Genomic DNA, 5,519 nt, shown 5'->3' with positions numbered 1-5,519 from the left:
TCCCTTCCCCCCCTCTCTCGCTGTCCCTTCCCCCCCTCTCTCGCTCTCCCTTCCCCCCTCTCTCGCTCGTCCCTTCCCCCCCTCTCTCGCTCTCCCTTCCCCCCTCTCTCGCTCTCCCTTCCCCCCCTCTCGCTCTCCCTTCCCCCCCTCTCTCGCTCTCCCTTCCCCCCTCTCTCGCTCTCCCTTCCCCCCCTCTCTCGCTCTCCCTTCCCCCCTCTCTCGCTCTCCCTTCCCCCTCTCTCGCTCTCCCTTCCCCCCTCTCTCGCTCTCCCTTCCCCCCTCTCTCGCTCTCCCTTCCCCCCTCTCTCGCTCTCCCTTCCCCCTCTCTCGCTCTCCCTTCCCCCCTCTCTCGCTCTCCCTCCCCCCTCTCTCGCTCTCCCTCCCCCCCTCTCTCGCTCTCCCTTCCCCCTCTCTCGCTCTCCCTTCCCCCCCTCTCTCGCTCTCCCTTCCCCTCGCTCTCCCTTCCCCCCTCTCTCGCTCTCCCTTCCCCCTCTCTCGCTCTCCCTTCCCCCCTCTCTCGCTCTCCCTTCCCCCCTCTCTCGCTCTCCCTTCCCCCCTCTCTCGCTCTCCCTTCCCCCCTCTCTCGCTCTCCCTTCCCCCCTCTCTCGCTCTCCCTTCCCCCTCTCTCGCTCTCCCTTCCCCCCTCTCTCGCTCTCCCTTCCCCCCTCTCTCGCTCTCCCTTCCCCCCTCTCTCGCTCTCCCTTCCCCCCTCTCTCGCTCTCCCTTCCCCCCTCTCTCGCTCTCCCTTCCCCCCTCTCTCGGCTCTCCCTTCCCCCCTCTCTCGCTCTCCCTTCCCCCCTCTCTCGCTCTCCCTTCCCCCCTCTCTCGCTCTCCCTTCCCCCCTCTCTCGCTCTCCCTTCCCCCCTCTCTGGCTCTCCCTTCCCCCCTCTCTGGCTCTCCCTTCCCCCCTCTCTCGCTCTCCCTTCCCCCCTCTCTCGCTCTCCCTTCCCCCCTCTCTCGCTCTCCCTTCCCCCCTCTCTCGCTCTCCCTTCCCCCCTCTCTCGCTCTCCCTTCCCCCCTCTCTCGCTCTCCCTTCCCCCCTCTCTCGCTCTCCCTTCCCCCCTCTCTCGCTCTCCCTTCCCCCCTCTCTCGCTCTCCCTTCCCCCCTCTCTCGCTCTCCCTTCCCCCCTCTCTCGCTCTCCTTCCCCCTCTCTCGCTCTCCCTTCCCCCCTCTCTCGCTCTCCCTTCCCCCTCTCTCGCTCTCCCTTCCCCCCTCTCTCGCTCTCCCTTCCCCCCTCTCTCGCTCTCCCTTCCCCCTCTCTCGCTCTCCCTTCCCCCCTCTCTCGCTCTCCCTTCCCCCCTCTCTCGCTCTCCCTTCCCCCCTCTCTCGCTCTCCTTCCCCCCTCTCTCGCTCTCCCTTCCCCCCTCTCTCGCTCTCCCTTCCCCCCTCTCTCGCTCTCCCTTCCCCCCTCTCTCGCTCTCCCTTCCCCCCTCTCTCGCTCTCCTTCCCCCTCTCTCGCTCTCCCTTCCCCCTCTCTCGCTCTCCCTTCCCCCCTCTCTCGCTCTCCCTTCCCCCCTCTCTCGCTCTCCCTTCCCCCCTCTCTCGCTCTCCCTTCCCCCTCTCTCGCTCTCCCTTCCCCCCTCTCTCGCTCTCCCTTCCCCCCTCTCTCGCTCTCCCTTCCCCCTCTCTCGCTCTCCCTTCCCCCCTCTCTCGCTCTCCCTTCCCCCCTCTCTCGCTCTCCCTTCCCCCCTCTCTCGCTCTCCCTTCCCCCCTCTCTCGCTCTCCCTTCCCCCCTCTCTCGCTCTCCCTTCCCCCTCTCTCGCTCTCCCTTCCCCCCCTCTCTCGCTCTCCCTTCCCCCCTCTCTCGCTCTCCCTTCCCCCCTCTCTCGCTCTCCCTTCCCCCCTCTCTCGCTCTCCCTTCCCCCCTCTCTCGCTCTCCCTTCCCCCCTCTCTCGCTCTCCCTTCCCCCCTCTCTCGCTCTCCCTTCCCCCCTCTCTCGCTCTCCCTTCCCCCTCTCTCGCTCTCCCTTCCCCCCTCTCTCGCTCTCCCTTCCCCCCTCTCTCGCTCTCCCTTCCCCCCTCTCTCGCTCTCCCTTCCCCCTCTCTCGCTCTCCCTTCCCCCTCTCTCGCTCTCCCTTCCCCCTCTCTCGCTCTCCCTTCCCCCCTCTCTCGCTCTCCCTTCCCCCCTCTCTCGCTCTCCCTTCCCCCCTCTCTCGCTCTCCCTTCCCCCCTCTCTCGCTCTCCCTTCCCCCCTCTCTCGCTCTCCCTTCCCCCCTCTCTCGCTCTCCCTTCCCCCCTCTCTCGCTCTCCCTTCCCCCCTCTCTCGCTCTCCCTTCCCCCCTCTCTCGCTCTCCCTTCCCCCTCTCTCGCTCTCCCTTCCCCCTCTCTCGCTCTCCCTTCCCCCCTCTCTCGCTCTCCCTTCCCCCCTCTCTCGCTCTCCCTTCCCCCCCTCTCTCGCTCTCCTTCCCCCTCTCTCGCTCTCCCTTCCCCCTCTCTCGCTCTCCCTTCCCCCTCTCTCGCTCTCCCTTCCCCCCTCTCTCGCTCTCCCTTCCCCCCTCTCTCGCTCTCCCTTCCCCCTCTCTCGCTCTCCCTTCCCCCTCTCTCGCTCTCCCTTCCCCCCTCTCTCGCTCTCCCTTCCCCCCTCTCTCGCTCTCCCTTCCCCCCTCTCTCGCTCTCCCTTCCCCCTCTCTCGCTCTCCCTTCCCCCCTCTCTCGCTCTCCCTTCCCCCCTCTCTCGCTCTCCCTTCCCCCTCTCTCGCTCTCCCTTCCCCCCTCTCTCGCTCTCCCTTCCCCCCTCTCTCGCTCTCCCTTCCCCCCTCTCTCGCTCTCCCTTCCCCCCTCTCTCGCTCTCCCTTCCCCCCTCTCTCGCTCTCCCTTCCCCCCTCTCTCGCTCTCCCTTCCCCCTCTCTCGCTCTCCCTTCCCCCCTCTCTCGCTCTCCCTTCCCCCCTCTCTCGCTCTCCCTTCCCCCCTCTCTCGCTCTCCCTTCCCCCCTCTCTCGCTCTCCCTTCCCCCCTCTCTCGCTCTCCCTTCCCCCTCTCTCGCTCTCCCTTCCCCCTCTCTCGCTCTCCCTTCCCCCCTCTCTCGCTCTCCCTTCCCCCCTCTCTCGCTCTCCCTTCCCCCCTCTCTCGCTCTCCCTTCCCCCCTCTCTCGCTCTCCCTTCCCCCTCTCTCGCTCTCCCTTCCCCCTCTCGCTCTCCTTCCCCCCTCTCTCGCTCTCCCTTCCCCCCTCTCTCGCTCTCCCTTCCCCCCTCTCTCGCTCTCCCTTCCCCCTCTCTCGCTCTCCCTTCCCCCCTCTCTCGCTCTCCCTTCCCCCCTCTCTCGCTCTCCCTTCCCCCCTCTCTCGCTCTCCCTTCCCCCCTCTCTCGCTCTCCCTTCCCCCCTCTCTCGCTCTCCCTTCCCCCCTCTCTCGCTCTCCCTTCCCCCTCTCTCGCTCTCCCTTCCCCCTCTCTCGCTCTCCTTCCCCCCTCTCTCGCTCTCCCTTCCCCCCTCTCTCGCTCTCCCTTCCCCCCTCTCGCTCTCCTTCCCCTCTCTCGCTCTCCCTTCCCCCCTCTCTCGCTCTCCCTTCCCCCCTCTCTCGCTCTCCCTTCCCCCCTCTCTCGCTCTCCCTTCCCCCTCTCTCGCTCTCCCTTCCCCCCTCTCTCGCTCTCCTTCCCCCTCTCTCGCTCTCCCTTCCCCCTCTCTCGCTCTCCCTTCCCCCCTCTCTCGCTCTCCCTTCCCCCTCTCTCGCTCTCCTTCCCCCTCTCTCGCTCTCCCTTCCCCCCTCTCTCGCTCTCCCTTCCCCCCTCTCTCGCTCTCCCTTCCCCCCTCTCTCGCTCTCCCTTCCCCCCTCTCTCGCTCTCCCTTCCCCCTCTCTCGCTCTCCCTTCCCCCCTCTCTCGCTCTCCCTTCCCCCCTCTCTCGCTCTCCCTTCCCCCCTCTCTCGCTCTCCCTTCCCCCCTCTCTCGCTCTCCCTTCCCCCCTCTCTCGCTCTCCTTCCCCCTCTCTCGCTCTCCCTTCCCCCCTCTCTCGCTCTCCCTTCCCCCCTCTCTCGCTCTCCCTTCCCCCCTCTCTCGCTCTCCCTTCCCCCCTCTCGCTCTCCCTTCCCCCTCTCTCGCTCCCTTCCCCCCTCTCGCTCTCCTTCCCCCCTCTCTCGCTCTCCCTTCCCCCCTCTCTCGCTCTCCCTTCCCCCCTCTCTCGCTCTCCCTTCCCCCCTCTCTCGCTCTCCCTTCCCCCCTCTCTCGCTCTCCCTTCCCCCCTCTCTCGCCTCCCTTCCCCCCTCTCTCGCTCTCCCTTCCCCCCTCTCTCGCCTCTCCCTTCCCCCCTCTCTCGCCCTCCCTTCCCCCCTCTCTCGCCCTCCCTTCCCCCCTCTCTCGCCTCCCTTCCCCCCTCTCTCGCCCTCCCTTCCCCCCTCTCTCGCCCTCCCTTCCCCCTCTCTCGCCCTCCCTTCCCCCTCTCTCGCCCTCCCTTCCCCCCTCTCTCGCCCTCCCTTCCCCCTCTCTCGCCCTCCTTCCCCCTCTCTCGCCCTCCCTTCCCCCCTCTCTCGCCCTCCCTTCCCCCCTCTCTCGCCCTCCCTTCCCCCCTCTCTCGCCCTCCCTTCCCCCCTCTCTCGCCCTCCCTTCCCCTCTCGCCTCCCTTCCCCTCTCTCGCCCTCCCTTCCCCCCTCTCTCGCCCTCCCTTCCCCCCTCTCTCGCCCTCCCTTCCCCCCTCTCTCGCCCTCCCTTCCCCCCTCTCTCGCCCTCCCTTCCCCCTCTCTCGCCCTCCTTCCCCCCTCTCTCGCCCTCCCTTCCCCCTCTCTCGCCCTCCTTCCCCCTCTCTCGCCCTCCCTTCCCCCTCTCTCGCCCTCCCTTCCCCCCTCTCTCGCCCTCCCTTCCCCCTCTCTCGCCCTCCCTTCCCCCCTCTCTCGCCCTCCCTTCCCCCCTCTCTCGCCCTCCCTTCCCCCCTCTCTCGCCCTCCCTTCCCCCCTCTCTCGCCCTCCCTTCCCCCCTCTCTCGCCCTCCTTCCCCCCTCTCTCGCCCTCCCTTCCCCCCTCTCTCGCCCTCCCTTCCCCCCTCTCTCGCCCTCCCTTCCCCCTCTCTCGCCCTCCCTTCCCCCCTCTCTCGCCCTCCCTTCCCCCCTCTCTCGCCCTCCCTTCCCCCCTCTCTCGCCCTCCCTTCCCCCTCTCTCGCCCTCCCTTCCCCCTCTCTCGCCCTCCCTTCCCCCCTCTCTCGCCCTCCCTTCCCCCCTCTCTCGCCCTCCCTTCCCCCCTCTCTCGCCCTCCCTTCCCCCTCTCTCGCCCTCCCTTCCCCCTCTCTCGCCCTCCCTTCCCCCCTCTCTCGCCCTCCCTTCCCCCCTCTCTCGCCCTCCCTTCCCCCCTCTCTCGCCCTCCCTTCCCCCCTCTCTCGCCCTCCCTTCCCCCCTCTCTCGCCCTCCCTTCCCCCCTCTCTCGCCCTCCCTTCCCCCCTCTCTCGCCCTCCCTTCCCCCTCTCTCGCCCTCCCTTCCCCCTCTCTCGCCTCCCTTCCCCCCTCTCTCGCCCTCCCTTCCCCCCTCTCTCGCCCTCCTTCCCCCCTCTCTCGCCCCTCCTCTCGCCCTCCCTTCCCCCTCTCTCGCCCTCCTTCCCCCTCT

Source organism: Somniosus microcephalus, chromosome 12, assembly GCF_052327205.1.
Source record: "Somniosus microcephalus isolate GS21.2 chromosome 12, FLI_Smic_1.0, whole genome shotgun sequence".
Lineage (NCBI taxonomy): Eukaryota > Metazoa > Chordata > Chondrichthyes > Squaliformes > Somniosidae > Somniosus > Somniosus microcephalus.
Note: the sequence above shows the minus strand (reverse complement) of the source record.